Genomic DNA, 19,970 nt, shown 5'->3' on the forward strand with positions numbered 1-19,970 from the left:
GGAAAGAGGGATTATTTGGACCTACACTTATACATCTCGAGTCACTAACTTGGACATCGTAGGGATGAGAAACATTTTCCAACCTCAATCTTCGTATAGGTGGCACCTTAGGAGCTCGTCATTTCTATCTTAGAGGCACCTTATATAATCCTAAAAAAAGGACAGATTAGGAGGTCGAGAGAAATAAAAGTAGGTGGCGCTAACTAATATCTTTCTAATGTAAGCGGATCCAAATGTAGAAAATATACCCAATATGGGCATAACAGAACTGCATGGGCCATTAGTTATAATTTTTATTTTATTAATATAATAATATACATTTTAATAAATATAGTTTGGTAAAACAAAATATCTTATTAACAATGTAACTCGGTGTTAAACGATCACAATTGGTGAAGCTTCGAATCTGCTTGATTACAGAATATTTGTATTAATATTTTAAAAGTTATAAATAAACTTAATAGATAAAGAATAAATAAATAAAAATATAGATTCGGACAATCTTACCCATTGATCCAAACATCAACTGTGAATGTCGAAGCTTCGAATCTGCTTGATAAAATCCAAACATCTTTTTTTTTTAAATTAAAATACAATAAAAATATAAATAAACTTTATATATTAAAAATAAAAAAATCTACAAACAAATAAATAATCTAGATTCATACGATCTTAATCATTAATCAAAACATCTTCTTCAGAACCTTTTATTTTTTTTCAAACTAAAATATAATAAAAATCATCCACTTGTCAAGTTTCCATTGCATTGACAATTTCATCCTATCATCAATTATAAACCATAAATTTTCTATCACAGAAAAAAAAATAAAGTTCCCTTTTATTTACTTCACATTAGCAACAAATGCAACACGAATCTGAACGCGAAACACCTTTAATCACGTGGCTCTTAAAGAACGATATTAAAAATTATAGATAAACTTATTATATCGAAAATATGAAAACATATAAATAAATAATCTAGATTCCTCTTAATCATTAATCATAAAATATTCTTAAGATTAAAATATAATAAAAATCCACATTTCATGTTTCCATTTAAATTTTCTATTACAAAAAAAAAAAAGAAATTTACCTTTTATTTGCTTCATATTTGCAACCAATCCAACACGAATCAGAACACAGTGGCACCTTTAATCACGAGAATCTTAAACGCAAGATATGGATGGATCCATTAGCTCTTGGGTTTGATCGGCCGGGCTTCGAACCCTCCCCTCCTTCCTCGTCTCCAGCGAGCAGGGCATGTAGGTTCGCATAATCCTATCCCACATCACAAAGAAGGGCTGCGAGAAGTTGTACTTGCTGCCGTTAAGCTGGTGGTGGACGTCATAGTCGGCGCTGTTGTTGCTGAACAACGCATGCAGCAGGTTGCCCGGGAGCCACAGCCCGCAGTGGTCGTCCACCGTCTTCACGGTGGCAGAGGAGAAGAAGAAGGCGCCCGTCCGCGGCGTCATGCCGGAGACGACGAAGGCGGCCCGCAGTGGTCGTCCATCGTCTTCACGGTGGCGAAGGAGAAGAAGAAGAAGCCCGTCCACGGCGTCATGCCGGAGACGAAGAAGGCGAGCACGCCGCCAACGGTGTCGAGTAGCAGATCCTCCAGTGGATGGTTGTACCGCGCGCCGAAGGCGTAGGGGACGACCAGCGTGTGGTGCTTCGACTGCACGTGCTTGTACACGGACTTGTTCGCGTGCATGTACGTCTGCATGAAGCACTGCCATGTGTCGAGCACCAACATAGCCGCCAAGAACTGGGCGGCGATCACCACCGGCGACGGCTGTGGCTTCGCTATCCCGCTCTCGTCGCTCACAACATGCAAATTAATGTATCACCTATTTCATAAGCTCAAGTCGTAACCAATGGTATTAAGATTGACCTGGAGCTCAACTAAAATTGAGCTAGAGGATATGTCATGTGGACTCAACGTCATATTAGGCCTCTTATGTACTATTCTGGCTAGGTGATTTGGACTATATTGATGCCCGATATGTGAAGTAATTTGGAGTATATTGATGCTCAATGAAGACATCATGAGGGAGATAGTTGAAACAAAAGAATTACTACCTATGGATCGGACAATAGGATGAATCAGTATAAGCCAAGATTCACATTGTTATTACCTTATTTTTGGCACCTTCATCGAAATATTATAAACATTTTTAAAAATATTATAATTGAGATAAATTGACTTCAAACTTAATAAAATTATACAATAATATAATTTTAAATAAATATCAATATTGATTTAGGAACAAAAATAATTAAATAAGAAGATTTTTATATCAGTTATAATGTTTTTATATGAATTAGACTAGTTCAACTATGGTCCATTGAACGAGAGTTGTATATTAGCCAGTTAGAGATATAGTGGGAAATATGAAGAAAGAAAATATAAAAACGAGGGATAATGGTTTACTATAAGAATCCGCATATCAATTATATCATACATGAAAATTGATTATAAAGATCAGATGAACATGATGATTTGGTGATACATGAAAGATGATGGAAGACGATCGATAATTTGGGATACGAATCGGTGAAGGGATTATTACTTATAGTGGAAACAACAATTTAGACCCCTCCCTTACTATAATTACGAAAATACCCCTAGGAATTTAGAAATTCCCTACATGTCCCTATTTTCAGAAAATATAATTAATTAAAAAGTTTAGTTGATTATTATTTTTTATTATTCTCTAGTAGTCCTACATGATAATGATTTATATATATAATGTTTGATGTGTGGACAGATGATCATGGACCGTGTGATGTGTGTACTTGTGATTATTATTATTGGGGTCTACGAGCCTCCATTATATTTCTCATCTATTGTCGGGTCTGTATGCTTATGGTTAAGTTGTAATCACATGAGGAGGCACAACGGGAGCATGGATGCGATAGTGGGACCCACGAGACGGATGATCGCGATGCATAAAGATGCATCGAGATGTCAACGGAATCGACGAAGATGAGTTGGATGATCATAGGGCATCGAGATGCAACGTTGCACACATAGATTTTGATGTAAGTGATTAGGCCTACTAGCTCGGGCCTGATCACATTAGGTTATGATCCAAGATCATCTGGTGTGATTGCTTATACACATACTACATATGTATATATATTTATATGCGATGTAGATATATATTAAATATGTATATGTGTGACATGTCATATTAGGAGACCAAATCATAGAAACATCTCTCTCTCGATAATATTAAGTCCGTAAACGTGAGGCAATTAGATTGACCCACGTGGCCTTCCATCGTTATAGGTAGGAACCGATTCCCGGTGTATGTTGAGTTGGTCGAGTCCCTTGAGACTCACTTATATCGCGATTCGCTATCTTGCTTACGACATAGAGATGTCACTAGTGACCTGAGGACATGGTATGCTTGGTCGAGTCCCTCGAGGGTATATCATTAAATCAGATTCATCTTGTAAAGAAGGTGTTGACTTAATCGAACATCATGGTTGGTCGAGTCCCTCGAGACCATAGTGATTAGGAGGCTAAACAGGACGGGAATCACAAGGAGTTGTGATCGACAAGAGTTGCCTACCTTTTGAGATTAGTGTGATTGGTCTAGTTCCTTGAGGTTACACTAAGACGCTGATTGGATCCTGATCCCCACTAGAAGTCTGTCGGAGACTTCCGTTTCATGTGCTGAGGGTGTCGTGTGACACACTAGTAAAATAGTGGGAGCATATTAAGATAGAAGTCCATATCTTGATTGTTTATTTCTTGTAAAATCTGCATGTTATTTATTTTTACTATATCTTTATTTTCAGAAAATATCGATTTCAAATCCCTTACGTGGCATACTTGATGTCAACCGCCTCATTGGTCTAAATTATATAGATTGGCTCCGCAACTTGAGAATTGTTCTCATTGCGGAGAAAATCGCATACGTCCTTGATATAGTGATGCCTACGCCCGAGGAAGGAGTAAGTGATCATGAGATCGCTTGCTACGTGAAGTATATTGATGACTTCAATCTTGCTCAGTGCTACATATTGGGCTCTATGACTCTTGAGTTACAGAGACAACATGAAAAGATGGATGCCAAATCCATTCTCCTACATGTCCACAAATTGTTTGAGGAACAGGGAAGGACCAGCGATATGAGATATCCAAGAGCCTCTTCCACGCTAAGATAACTGAAGGGACACTAGTTCAGACCTATGTCTTAAAGATGATCGAGTGTATAGAGAAACTCATAAGACTAAGAATGATCCTAGAGGATAACTTATGTGTGGACATTATGTTTCAATCGCAACTAGATTCCTTTTCACAGTTCATAATAAATTTTAATATGAACAAGCTTGAGGTGACTCTCCTAGAGCTCTTCAATATGTTGAGGGAGGCAGAGAGTACTATTAAGAAAGAGAAGCCAGTTCTCTACACTGGTGAGACCAGAAAGAAAAGGAAAGCAGAAAAGTCCCTTAAGAAGGGTAAGGGCAAGGGCAGACCAGGTAAAGCAAAGGTTGCTAAAAAAGACCCGGCAAAGGACAAAGGCCAATGCTTCCACTGCAAAGAGTACCTTGAAGAGAGGGCGAAATAGAAGCTTGGAGAAGCTTCAAGTATATTCACGATCAGTCTCCATTTGTCAGACTCTTATGATAACACATGGGTATTGAATACCGGTAGTGGTTATCATATATGTAATTCGTTGTAGGTTCTAGCAAGGCCTAGGAGACTAGAGAGAGACGAGATGAACCTCAAGATGGGCAATGGAGCAAAAGTTGATATAGTAGCTGTTGGCGAGATCACCCTACATCTGCCTGATAGAGTTTTTATTGCATTGGATGCATGTTATTTTGTTACTTCAATTATCAAAAACATTATCTCCATTTCATGTTTAACAATTAGTGGATATAAATTAGTTTTTGAGAACAATGGTTGTTCGATATTATTAGATAATGAAATCATCATGAAAGGAATATTGCATAATGGTTTATTTATGTTAGACACTACTCCACATATCATGAATGTAAGTATATCTAAGCGGAAATGAGATGAGGTGAATAGTGCTTACCTATGTCATTGTAGGCTAAGTCACATCCATGAGGGAAGGATTCAAAAGTTGCTAAATGATAGATATCTAGATCCATTCGACTATGAGTCATATGGAACTTGCGAGCCTTACCTTCGTGGAAAATTGACCAACTCTCCATTTTGTGGAACTGGAGAGAGAACCACTGAGCTACTGGAACTCATACATAGTGACGTATGTGGACCCATGTCAATTAATGCCATTGGTGGTTACTCCTACTTCATTATTTTTACTAATGATTTCTCAAGGTATGGATATGTGTACTTAATGAAGTACAAGTCCGATGTCTTTGAGAAATTCAGAGAGCATAAGAAAGAAGTGGAGAACCAAACTGGAAAGAGTATCCATACTCTTCGATCAGATCGAGGAGGTGAGTACTTAAGTACAGAGTTTACTTAGTTTCTCGATGACCATGGGATATTATCCCAATGGACACCTCCTTATACACCTTAGCTCAATGGTGTCTCTGAAAGGAGAAATTGTATGCTATTAGACATGATACGGTCCATGATGAGTTTCGCTGACCTACACATCTTATTCTAGGGATATGCCCTAGAGACTACAGCTTACCTTCTGAACAGGGTTTCAACTAAGTCGGTAGTGTCTGCACTATATGAGATATGAAAAGGGAAGAAGCCCAATCTTAAAGTTGTTAAGATTTGGGGCCGCCTTGCCCACGTTAAAAGACACAACCCCGTTAAGTTAGAATCGAGGATAGAGCGGTGCAAATTTGTAAGATACCATAAGGAAACTTGTGGGTATTATTTCTATCATCTCGAGGACCAAAAGGTCTTTCTAGCCAAGAGAGCAGTATTCCTTGAGAAGGGAACACATTCTTGGCGGAGATAGTGGGAGCATGATAGAGTTGAGCAAGGTTGGAGAACCAAGCTCAAGCACCACTCTACAGCCCGAGTCTATTCAGGTACCTAACACACAAGTTTCAACTTTACATATGTCTGGCAGAGTATCTCATCCTCCTAAGAGATATGTGGGATATATTAGAGGAGAAGATGTTGAGGACATTGATCCTCAAACCTGTGAGGAGGCTATTATGAGTATAGACTTTGGGAAGTAGCAAGAAGCTATGAATTCTGAGATGGATTCTATGTACTCCAACAAGGTTTGGAACCTAGTTGATGCACTCGATGGTATTGTACCCATCGATTGTAAGTCGATCTTTAAGAAAAAGATCGGAGTAGGTGGAAAGGTAGAGACCTATAAAGTAAGGCTAGTTGCTAAAGGATATCATCAAAGACAAGGTGTTGACTATGACGAAACCTTATCACCCGTAGCAATGCTAAAATATATCTGAATTCTATTGGCCATTACAACACACTATGATTTTGAGATCTAGCAAATGGATGTGAAAACTGCATTCCTCAATGGGAACCTCGAGGAGGAGGTGTATATGACACAACCTGAGAGATTCGTGTCCAAGAAACTGCCCAAATAAGGTATGCAGGTTGTTTAGATCTATTTATGGACTAAAGAAAGCTTCTCGAAGTTAGAATATAAGATTTGATGAGGCAATCAGATCTTATGACTTAGTTAAAAATAAAGATGAGTCTTGTGTGTATAGTAAGGTAAGTGGGAGCATTATCATCTTTTTGGTGTTATATGTGGATAACATCCTAATCATTGGGAATGAGATAGGAATGTTATCCCTAGTAAAGACATGGTTATCTAGATACTTCTCCATGAAGGACTTAGTGTTAGGATCAAGACATGGTTAACAACTGAACTAAACGGACTCAATAAATATTATTTAAAAGCTCAGAAAAGGGTCCTAATAGTTCCTTCCTCTTTAAATCAGCCTTGTTCTCAAGGCTGAGCAGCATCAATCTCTGGGAGCTTCTCTTTCAGCGCTTCAATCATAGGCAATTTGCAACGCATCACAACCCATTGATCAAGTAAAGTCTCCACTTTTTGACAGTGCAAGCAACAGGTCGGTCTTTCAGTATAGTAATCATTGTAAGAAACTCTTGGCTTTTGCTATCATAAGTTAAAATTCGTCCATCGACAATCTTTACTTCCAATCTGCCACAACCTTCAATATGGTAAGCTAATCGGGCTGCAACTTTCCTATCCATAAAATTATTAGTGCTGCACGTATCAATCAACATAGTGACAAGCTGATGCTTCAAAGTTCCTCTTATTTTCATAGTTTGTATGTTAGCATAGCCAGCCAATACATGCACTGCATGTGTGATGGCTTCAATATCTTCATAAGTTTCCACACCTTCATAATCGGAGTCCAACTCTTCTGCCTTCGGTTCCTCTCCAATTGGCTCAATCATCATATGGTGCCTTTGTTTACATTGGTGCTCTATACTCCACTTTTCATTATAGTACAAACCCTTTACTGATCTTTCCTTGAGTTCTTAATGGGTTAGTCTTTGGGTGTCAAGGCTTTGGTTGGGAATAGATGAGGCGGGTGGCTTACTGATCATCTAGTTATTGTCACTTTTGTTTCCATGATTTTCCCTGTTGATTTTTTTCTCATGTAGATGTGCGAATTGTTAGGATCAAGGGCACTAAGAGGGGGGGGGGTGAATTAGTGCAGCGGAAAACTTTCAACGATTAAAACTGCATTCGTATGATGAAATTATTTCGGATGTAAAATCGTTTTTGGAAACTTAACTTGAAACCGAGTTCGTAAATGAGTGCAGCAAAAGTAATGAGGAAGTACAGCACATATGGAGGTTTACATTAAGGTAAGCAGCAAGAATAAATGCAAACTAGAGAAGACGAGAGTTTATAGTGGTTCGGTCAATCATGACCTACATTCACTCCTCTGATTCTTCTTCCGTCGAGGCCACCGGCATCTACTAACGATCTTCCTTTACTAGGCGAAGATCAACCTCCTTCCTACACCCCTCTTCTCCTTTTATTGGGTTTAGGAGACAACCCTTACAAGCACTCACTCTCCTCTCTTAAACAGAATTATAACACTTAAGCTAGAGGAGGGAAATTCTAGAGATTGCATAGCGTTTTCTCTCTTTTAATCTCTCTATACTTGTGTCTTTTACCCAAGGATGGGAGGGGTATTTATAAGCTCCAAACCAGTTTGAATTCCAAGCTCAAAACTGTCATCTCCCAGAATTCCGGGGTTTGGCGGTTGCACCGCCTGACAGAGCTCGGAGACTGAGCCTCTAGGCGGTGTCATCGCTTGTCAGGGGCGGTTTCATCACTTGGCAGAGCTCGGAGACTGAGCCTTTGGGCGGTGCCACCGCCTAACAGGGGCGATTGCACCGCTTGGCAGAGCTTGGAGACCGAGCTCAAGTGGTTCTATCGTCTGTCAGGGGCAGTTGCACCGCCCAGTCTCGCTCGAAGACTGAGCCCAGGCGGTGCCACCGCTTGCTTGGAGCGATTGCACCACCTAGCTTTCCTGGGAGACCCACTCTTGGGCAGTGCCACCACCGACCCTAGCGGTGCCACCGCCTAGCAGGAATTCTTGTCCGAATGGGTTGATCCATTCGGCCCAATTTGGGTCTGTCTAGGGCCCAATTGCCCCCAGATTAAGTTAATGGGATCACCTCCCATTCCTAACTTAATCTACATGCTAACTACGATAACTCTTAAGATATTTACTACAGCTTGCTCCGGTGCGTCAATCGCTTCTTCCGGCGAGCTTCCGGCGAACTTCCGTCGATCATCCGATGAACCCTCGGTGATGCTCCTACGGACTTCCGGCTAACTCCTGGACTTGCGACGATCCACTTGGCGAGTTTCAACGAGCTTCTTTTGGCAAGCTCCTGGACTTCTCGGATTTGTTCTCGTAGAACCTCCGACGACCGTCTAGACTTCCGTCGAACTCTCAAACTCCCAACGTGATAATAGTCTTGACTCCGACGTAACTCCTACTGCATGTCTTACTTCCATCGTAGTTAATCCTGCACATCTAAAACAAAACTTCGATCGAGACAATTAATCCTAAGCAATTAACCAAGTTGTCCGGCATGTCATTGGTCCCTCGACGCTTCGTCTGATTCTTCGGTGCATCGTCCTCTCCTGCGGCCTATTACCCAATCGGCCAGTTGACTCCGCAACTCCGATATCCTTGGCACAATACCTGCTCTTCTTGGCCCAATGCCTGAGTCCACGGCCCGAAGCCTTCTGTCGATACGTCGAACGATCTACCGGCCCGACATCCAATCTTCTAACATGTTCCTCCGGCACAACATGATTTTTCCTGCTTTAATTGTCTTATCCTGATCGAAGCATCCTGTGTCACTCAAAACACAGATTAAAACATAAACACATATCAAATGGTTTCATCATCAAAATACGAGATTCAACAAGAATAAGATCGCAACTATCATAGTGCCGGGTTGACGAGCCTTAACTTCACATCGGATCTCTGGAATAAGCACATCAATAAATGTATCTAGAAGTTGTCATTCCGACCAATCTCTAGTTTGATTTGACAATCTTTTAAACCTACTATAATATTTCAACACTGTAGAAATCTAACAAATTTTGGTGAGCTATCCATTCACCTTCATATATGAGTAGATTATGTCATAATCTTGGGGCCCTTTTCTAGTATTTCCAAATCTGTGCAACATAGAACTTGAGCTTCCACCTTGTTGAAATTTACTAAGGCTCCCCAGTAAGTCCTTTTTGAAATCATTAAGTATTTTTTACAACCGGTTCTCAATTCTAATTTTCAATGCTTCCATTTGTTCCTTCACTAAGTTATTGGTGGCCATTTCGTAAGACTGCAAATCTATAATCTCAACTTCTATTTTTGGTGTCAAGACTAAGGCATAAATCACTGCCCTACTCGGTGCTGTTGTTGTGATGCAATCGGTGGTAGCACTATTGGAATGAAGGATTGCTGCGAGGATGCGGGGATGTAGCTGTGTTCGCTACGTATGAGGCAACGATGCTTGCTGTGGTCATTACGTGGAGGAATCGCTACTGTTGAGGGCTAGGAGGCAGCGATGGTGGTGCGGCTGGGGGCAGCGTCGCCAAGGGCCTATCGCTATGGTGGTTGTGATGGCATGGATGGAAGGCAGTGTTGCTTTGTCTCTACCACACTACGGAAGGAGGCCTTGGTGACGCTGAGCGATCGCATGCAGTTGAGGACATGATGGTGCTATTGAAGCAACCGAGGTTGAGAAGAGGAGTTGGTGCGTGCGTTGCTGAGGTTGAAGCGGCCGGACAAGAGCTTGTTGTGTGTGCTATTGGAGGGCGGCTGTGGTGGCATTGCCGAGGTTGAGGTTGCAGTGGAAAATAGGAATCGATGGTGGCAAGCTAAGCGGCGAGCGGCGTCGTCGCTGGTTGGGTAGTAGCGGCGACGGTGGTGGCAACCGACGTTTGCAGCAGCAAGAGGATTACCATGTTTCGGTCACCAAGGGGGCAGAGCAAGGGGGAGTGGTGGTGGTCGTTCTCGCCCGAGCCAGGGGGAGCGGCGGTCACCGCGCAGTGGTTGGCAATGGTGGTGGGTCGGTTGGAAGGCGACGGCGCTCGAGCCGCGACCTCGATCGATGAGGGGCTGCGGCAATAGAGGAAGCTATGTTTCTCCAACCGTTGCAAGGAGGGGCTGTGGCAACCGACGTCTGCGGTTGCGACCCAAGGGGGCGGCACAATGGCGGACTAGGGCAGCATGGCAAAGGCACAAGGCCAAATGTACTCGAGGCATGATTAGAAAAAACTCAACCTATATGAAGAGAAATCCACCATGGCAAAGGCACAAGGCCAAATGTGCTCGGGAAAACCTGACTCGAGTGAAGATAAATCAACCACAATAAATGCATAAGGCTAAATGTGTCTAAGGCACATGAGTCAGGAAAACCTGATCCATATAAAGAAAAATTCATTATAGTGTAGGCACAAGGCTAAATGTGCCTGAAGTGCATAATTCAAGAAAACCCGACCCACAAAAAGAGAAATTTACAATAATGTAGGCATAAAGCCAAATGTATTCGAGATGCATTTATGATTAGAAAGGTAATTGAAAGCATCCTTCTTACTCTTTATGATTAGTTATAAAAACTCACCTTTATCATAGAGAAAAGGGGGATTATTTGGACCTGCACTTATACACCTAGAGTCACTAACTTGGACATGGTAGAGATCAGGTTGGGAAACCTTTACCAACCTCAATCTTCGTATAGGTGGCACCTTAGGAGTTCACCATTTCTATCTTAGAGGCACCTTATATAACCCTAAAAAAAGGGCAGATTAGGAGGTCGAGAGAAATAAAAGTAGGTGGCGCTAACTAATATCTTTCTAATGTAGGCAGATCCAGATGTAGAAAATATGCCCAATATGGGCGTAACAGAACTCCAGGAGATCTCTTCCTAATGTGGACAAATTAGGAGAAAAAAAAGGAGAATTACTATAATGAATCATATTAGTTCAATGTGATTTCTCCGACTCCATCGTAGGTCCTGCTAGTCATAAGTGCCCAGCAAGCCAATCACATGAGTGATGACACGTGTGACTTGATACAGAATATTTTTGCTTATTATATTTTTACATATATTACTTTATAACTATTGCATATATGTATATATATATATTGTGATGTCCTTGGATTTGTGCAATAGGAATCGGATCGTGATGAGATCACGAAAATGAGATCGATTCACCTTTAAACACATATCCTAAATAATCCCGGTCATAAGTTACTCGAGAGGGACATCGTGATAACCAGACAGGCTGGTGTGCTATATACCCGTCCATATGATGGATGCAGCGGGTCTCATAGCTACTCGTGTAGGGACACCAGGGATACAGTACAGGTGCTCATTGGAGAATGAGTTCACTGATTGATCCGCTTACAGAATGCTGGATGGTTGATGATGCCTAATTGTCAAACAGCGATTCCGTAGTCCTAGTGGTATATCTGGTCCTTAGACTTGAGACACTAAGGATGTCCTATATGAGTGCTCCACTCTTTGATACTAGACTTATAAGTTTGGTTGTCCCAGATCTAGTACAGTTGGTCATTGGGAGTGGTAGTCGACCTTATGAGGGCTATTGAGTGTCGATAAAGGATCATTTACTCTCGGCGTCATGAGAGGAATATCCCATGTGTTCTTACTCAAACGAATCCCTGGCCAGGGTCATTCGGGTTGAGAGAGAAAGAGTTCTCCGGGAGAATCCGATTAGAGCGAGACTCGAGTAGAAACCGTATGGGTCTGACAGCACTATGCTCGATATACGGTCTGTGGGATATTAGATGGATGAGGAACTATAGGTACACGGTAATTGAGGACAGACAGGTCCAATGGATTGGATTCCCCTAGATCGTCTGGGGACTATGGCGTAGTGGCCTAGTATGTCCGTAGTCGATAAGTCAAGTGAATTATTACAGAGATAATAATTCATTGAGTTAGAAGGAGTTCTAACAGGTATGACTCACGACTAGCTCAATTTTGGGCCTAGAGGGTCACACACATATGGTAGGCATTATGATGAATAGAGGTTCGGATATGAGATATTCGACGGAGCCCTTGTCTTATTGGATATCCAATAAGCCCCTGAATTATTGGATCCCATGGACGAGATCCAATAAGAGCCCATGAGAGATTATTGGATAGAAATCTACTAATCTGAAAGGCTTAGGTTATTGGATGTAGATCCAATACCCACTAGGTGAGGATCCATTAGGGTTTGATAAGGGACCTCTATAAATAGTCATGATAACCTTCTACTTCTTTCTCGGCTTGTCAGTGCTACCATGGTAGTTATACTAAGTCATATTCGAAGCCTTGAGCGATGACTCACAAATAGTAGCCGAGGCCAAAGAGTCCACCGCCATGCCCAAAGAGGAGCCAGGCATCTTCCTCTTCAAGGAATGTATATTCATGTCCATAGATGATCACAATCACAAGGCTATAGTGGATTAAAAAGATAGATGAAGTAAAGTGATATGAGGTTTAGGTTAACCCCAAGGAATTGAGAAAACCTAGCCCACATGATGAGAAATCCGTCATGACGGAGGCATAATGTCAAATGTGCCTAAGGCCTGTGATCGGGAGAACCCAACTTGCATGAAGAGAAATTCATCATGGCATAAGCATGAGGCCAAATATGCTCGAGGTGCGAGTTTGAAAAACCTAACCCATGTGAAGAGAAATCTGTTACGATGGAGGCACGAGATCAAATGTACCCGAGGCATGATTCGAAAAAACACAAGCTACATAAAGAGAAATCCACCATGGTAAAGGCACAAGGCCAAATGTGCTCGAGAAAACCTGACTCAAGTGAAGAGAAATCAACCACAATAAATACAAAAGGCTAAATGTGTCTAAGGCACATGAGTCAGGAAAGCCTGATCCACATAAAGAAAAATTCATCACAGTGTAAACACAAGGCTAAATGTGCCTGAAGTGCGTAATTCAAAAAAACCCGACCCACATAAAGAGAAATTTGCAATAATGGAGGCATAAGGTCAAATGTGTTCGAGGTGCATTTATGATCAAAAAGGTAATTGGAAGCATCCTTCTTACTCTTTACGATTAGTTATAAAAACTCACCTTTAACATTAGAGAAAAGGAGGATTATTTGGACCTGCACTTATACACCTTGAGTTACTAACTTGGACATCGTAAGGATCAGGTTGGGAAACCTTTACCAATCTCAATCTTCATATAGGTGGCACCTTAGGAGTTCACCATTTCTATCTTGGAGGCACCTTATATAACTCTAAAAAACGGGCAGATTAGGAGGTCGAGAGAAATAAAAGTAGGTGGCGCTAACTAATATCTTACTAATGTAGGCAGATCCAGATGTAGAATATATGCCTAATATAGGCGTAACAGAACTCCAAGAGATCTCTTCCTAATGTGGACAAATTAGGAAAAAAAAAAGGGGAATTACTACAATCAATCATATTAGTTCAATGTGATTTCTCCGGCTCCAACGTAGGCCCCACTTTCCTTGAGTAGGCAGTTTGATAGGTTATTAAGTTCTCCCTACCCGATCCCAGTGGGTCAGTATTGTCGTAGTTGATCGACAAAAGTCTCACTAACCTAACAATCATCGTTCGGTTTTCCTTTGCAATGTAGACGAGTCAAGCGTGCTAAAAATCTCCCAACCTAACATTGGTAGGTTAGAATCAAAGTATAACCGATTGAGACTTAGCACAACAACACTTGGTCTATGGCCAATCCTCTCCTAAGAGGTATTCAATGCCCATCAGAAATGAACATTGCATTTCGCTTGAAAAGTCTTCCACGATGAAACACAATGAGGGGACACGTGATATGAATATGAATAATGTTGACTGCCCAAGGACCAACACATGGACACCTCCACCTCATCAATGAAGGTCACAACTTCAACAATTAGGCAATATGCTAGCATAACAATTGATTGAGCCATGTCAATAGACATTACGCCATCGGTTGAGCTACATAAGTAGATGTTATGCCACATTTTCACGTGGTCGAGCCATATTAACAAACGCTATACCACCTTGATAGATGGTTGAGTCACATCAACATATATTATGCCACCATAATGAGTGGTTAATCCATTTCAGTGAAGGTTGTTCCACCTCAATTGCCATCTTAGTAGGTGGTTATGCCTCTCTATAACTACCTAACGACTAAAACTGTCACAAGTGATTAGGTTTAAATATTCTCTTTTTATCATTTCTCAAGCGCTTCCACATCCTTATTTTCGATATATATCATACAATACTAACTTTGACCATCAGATGGATAAGAGTCAGGCAACCTCGATATCAAATTTTTACGAGATTTCAGATAATTAAGTAAGTGATCAATCAAAATCTAAATTTATTACGCCTTATTCCTTCTCTGACCATTCTTAGCTTCTCAGGATCACACGCATTGTCCATCATCGAGTCTAAATCGAGTTGGGTCGTTCCTCCCTCTTGTCATAAGGCAACCAACCTTGAGTTAGTAAATTTCATGCTAAAAAAAACGCATACGTCATGGCCAATAAAAAATTTTAATTTTAGAATATTATTATATAAATAATATATTAAAATTTTCAATCTATTGAAAACAACAATCATTATACTTTTTATTTACAAAATGAACTTAGTTGGTTTTGGCTTAATGGGATATACAAAAATTTAATTTTAAAAATATCAAATTAAGTTATATTTTTTTCAAACTATAAAATAATTGAGGAATTATTATTTATTTAAGAAATATATCGATCTATTAGCTCATTCGAGGTGAGATACAAAATTAATAACTAAATAAATAAAATATTGTAAAAATAATGATATTAAAACGTAGACATCTAGTAGTCTATATTAATCTTGTATTAATAAGTGTATCATAATAATAAAAATATATTGGCCTATTAGCTCAATTGATTAGAACGTCCTGCTAATAACGCGAAGGTCGCAAGTTCGAAACCTGCATGGGCCATTAGTTATAATTTTTATTTTATTAATATAATAATATACATCTTAATAAATATAGTTCATCTTAATAAATATAGTTTGTTAAAACAAAATATCTTATTAACAATGTAACTCGGTGTTAAACGATCACAGTTGGTGAAGCTTCGAATCTGCCTGATTACAGAATATTTGTATTAATATTTTAAAAGTTATAAATAAACTTAATAGATAAAGAATAAATAAATAAAAATATAGATTCGGACAATCTTACCCATTGATCCAAACATCAACTGTGAATGTCGAAGCTTCGAATCTGCTTGATAAAATCCAAACATCTTTTTTTTTTTAATTAAAATACAATAAAAATATAAATAAACTTTATATATTAAAAATAAAAAAAATCTACAAACAAATAAATAATCTAGATTCATACGATCTTAATCATTAATCAAAACATCTTCTTCAGAACCTTTTATTTTTTTTCAAACTAAAATATAATAAAAATCATCCACTTGTCAAGTTTCAATTTCATCCTATCATCAATTATAAACCATAAATTTTCTATCACAGAAAAAAAAATAAAGTTCCCTTTTATTTACTTCACATTAGCAACAAATGCAACACGAATCTGAACGCGGAACACCTTTAATCACGTGGCTCTTAAAGAACGATATTAAAAATTATAGATAAACTTATTATATCGAAAATATGAAAACATATAAATAAATAAATAAATAAATAAATAATCTAGATTCCTCTTAATCATTAATCATAAAATATTCTTAAGATTAAAATATAATAAAAATCCACATTTCATGTTTCCATTTAAATTTTCTATTACAAAAAAAAAAAAGAAATTTGCCTTTTATTTGCTTCATATTTGCAACCAATCCAACACGAATCAGAACACAGTGGCACCTTTAATCACGAGAATCTTAAACGCAAGATATGGATGGATCCATTAGCTCTTGGGTTTGATCGGCCGGGCTTCGAACCCTCCCCTCCTTCCTCGTCTCCAGCGAGCAGGGCATGTAGGTTCGCATAATCCTATCCCACATCACAAAGAAGGGCTGCGAGAAGTTGTACTTGCTGCCGTTAAGCTGGTGGTGGACGTCATAGTCGGCGCTGTTGTTGCTGAACAACGCATGCAGCAGGTTGCCCGGGAGCCACAGCCCGCAGTGGTCGTCCACCGTCTTCACGGTGGCAGCGGAGAAGAAGAAGGCGCCCGTCCGCGGCGTCATGCCGGAGACGACGAAGGCGGCCCGCAGTGGTCGTCCATCGTCTTCACGGTGGCGAAGGAGAAGAAGAAGAAGCCCGTCCACGGCGTCATGCCGGAGACGAAGAAGGCGAGCGCGCCGCCGACGGTGTCGAGTAGCAGATCCTCCAGTGGATGGTTGTACCGCGCGCCGAAGGCGTAGGGGACGACCAGCGTGTGGTGCTTCGACTGCACGTGCTTGTACACGGACTTGTTCGCGTGCATGTACGTCTGCATGAAGCACTGCCATGTGTCGAGCACCAACATAGCCGCCAAGAACTGGGCGGCGATCACCACCGGCGACGGCTGTGGCTTCGCTATCCCGCTCTCGTCGCTCACAACATGCAAATTAATGTATCACCTATTTCATAAGCTCAAGTCGTAACCAATGGTATTAAGATTGACCTGGAGCTCAACTAAAATTGAGCTAGAGGATATGTCATGTGGACTCAACGTCATATTAGGCCTCTTATGTACTATTCTGGCTAGGTGATTTGGACTATATTGATGCTCGATATGTGAAGTAATTTGGAGTATATTGATGCTCAATGAAGACATCATGAGGGAGATAGTTGAAACAAAAGAATTACTACCTATGGATCGGACAATAGGATGAATCAGTCTAAGCCAAGATTCACATTGTTATTACCTTATTTTTGGCACCTTCATCGAAATATCATAAACATTTTTAAAAATATTATAATTGACATAAATTGACTTCAAACTTAATAAAATTATACAAAAATATAATTTTAAATAAATATCAATATTGATTTAGGAACAAAAATAATTAAATAAGAAGATTTTTATATCAGTTATAATGTTTTTATATGAATTAGACTAGTTCAACTATGATCCATTGAACGAGAGTTATATATTAGCTGGTTAGAGATATAGTGGGAAATATTGTTGAAAGAAAATATAAAAACGAGAGACAATGGTTTACTATAAGAATCCGCATATCAATTATATCATTATCCTAGTTTGGTGATACATGAAAATTGATTATAAAGATCATATGAACATGATGATTTGGTGATACATGAAAGATGATGGAAGACGATCGATAATTTGGGATATGAATCGGTGAAGGGATTATTACTTATAGTGGAAACAACAATTTAGACCCTCCCTTACTATAATTACGAAAATACCCTTAGGAATTTAGAAATTCCCTACATGTCCCTATTTTCAGAAAATATAATTAATTAAAAAGTTTAGTTGATTATTATTTTTTATTATTCTCTAGTAGTCCTACATGATAATGATTTATATATATAATGTTTGATGTGTGGACGGATGATCATGGACCGTGTGATGTGTGCACTGTGATTATTCTTATTGGGGTTTACGAGCCTCCATTATATTTCTCATCTATTGTCGGGTCTGTGTGCTTATGATTAAGTTATAATCACATGAGGAGGTACAGCGGGAGCATGGATACGATAGTGGGACCCACAAGACGGACGATCGCGATGCATAAAGATGCATCGAGATGTCAACGGAACCGACGAAGATGAGATGGACGATTATAGGGCATCGAGATGCACCTTTTCACACATAGATTTTGATGTGAGTGATTGGGCCTACTAGCTCGGGCCTGATCACATAAGGTTGTGGTCCATGAGCATCTGGTGTGATTGCTTATACACATACTACATATGTATATATATTTATATGCGATGTAGATATATATTAAATATATATATGTGTGACATATCATATTAGGAGACCAAATCATAGAAACATCTCTCTCTCAATAATATTAAGTCCGTAAATGTGAGGTAATTAGATTGACCCATGTGGCCTTCCATCGTTGTAGGTAGGAACCGATTCCCGGTGTATATTGAGTTGGTCGAGTCCCTCGAGACTCACCTATATCGCGATTTGCTATCTTGCTTACGACATAGAGATGTCACCAGTGACCTGAGGACATGGTATGCTTGGTCGAGTCCCTCGAGGGTATATCATCAAATCATATTCATCTTGTAACGAAGGTGTTGACTTAACCGAACATCATGGTTGGTCGAGTCCCTCGAGACCATGGTGATTATGAGGCTAAACAGGACGGGAATCATAAGAAGTTGTGATCGATAAGAGTTGCCTACCTTTTGAGATTAGTGTGATTGGTCGAATTCCTTGAGGTTACACTAAGACGCTGATTGGATCCTGATCCCCACTAGAAGTCTATCGGAGACTTCCGTTTCACATGTTGAGGGTGTCGTGTGACACGCTAGTAAAATAGTGGGAGCATATTAAGATAGAAGTTCATATCTTTATTATTTATTTCTTGTAAAATCTACATGTTATTTATTTTTACTGTATCTTTATTTTCAGAAAATATCGGTTTCAAATCCCTTACGTGGCATACTTGATGTCAATCGCCTCATTGGTCTAAATTATATAGATTGGCTCTGCAACTTGAGAATTATTCTCATGGCGGAGAAAATCGCGTACGTCCTTGATACAGTGATGCCTACGCCCGAGGAAGGGGTAAGTGAGGATGAGATCGCTCGCTACGTGAAGTACATTGATGATTCCACTCTTGCTCAGTGCTACATATTGGGCTCTATGACTCCTGAGTTACATAGACAACATGAAAAGATGGATGCCAAATCCATTCTCCTATATGTCCACAAATTGTTTGAGGAACAGGGAAGGACCAGCGATATGAGATATCCAAGAGCCTCTTCCACGCTAAGATAACTAATGGGACACTAGTTTAGACCCATGTCTTAAAGATGATCGAGTGGATAGAGAAACTCATAGGACTAGGAATAGTCCTAGAGGATAACTTATGTGTGGACATTATGCTTTAGTCCCTACTAGATTTCTTTTCACAGTTCATAATGAATTTTAATATGAATAAGCTTGAGGTGACTCTCCCAAAACTCTTCAATATGTTGAGGGAGGCAGATAGTACTATTAAGAAATAGAAGCCAGTTCTTTACACTGGTGAGACCAGAAAGAAAAGGAAAGCAGAAAAGTCTCTTAAGAAGGGTAAGGGTAAGGGCAGACTAGGTAAAACAAAGGTTGATAAGAAAGACCCGACAAAGGACAAAGGCCAGTACTTCCACTGTGGCAAAGATGGGCACTAGAAGAGGAACTACAAAGAGTACCTTGCAGAGAGGGCGAAACAGAAGCTTGGAGAAGCTTCAGGTATATTCACGATCAATCTCCATTTGTCAAACTCTTATGATAATACATGGGTATTGGATACCGGTAGTGCTTATCATATATGCAATTCGTTGTAGATTCTAGTAAGGCCTAGGAGACTAGAGAGAGATGAAATGGACTTCAAGAT

The 19,970-nt window shown here is 39.9% G+C and overlaps 2 pseudogenes; both read right to left on the reverse strand.

Moving 5' to 3' along the window:
* Nucleotides 1–858: 858 nt before the first annotated feature.
* On the reverse strand, nucleotides 859–1,945 carry LOC135620387 (sphinganine C4-monooxygenase 1-like; annotated as a pseudogene).
* Nucleotides 1,946–16,372: 14,427 nt separating this feature from the next.
* On the reverse strand, nucleotides 16,373–17,008 carry LOC135620388 (sphinganine C4-monooxygenase 1-like; annotated as a pseudogene).
* Nucleotides 17,009–19,970: the final 2,962 nt, after the last annotated feature.

Source organism: Musa acuminata, chromosome BXJ2-8 (genome assembly GCF_036884655.1).
Source record: "Musa acuminata AAA Group cultivar baxijiao chromosome BXJ2-8, Cavendish_Baxijiao_AAA, whole genome shotgun sequence".
NCBI lineage: Eukaryota > Viridiplantae > Streptophyta > Magnoliopsida > Zingiberales > Musaceae > Musa > Musa acuminata.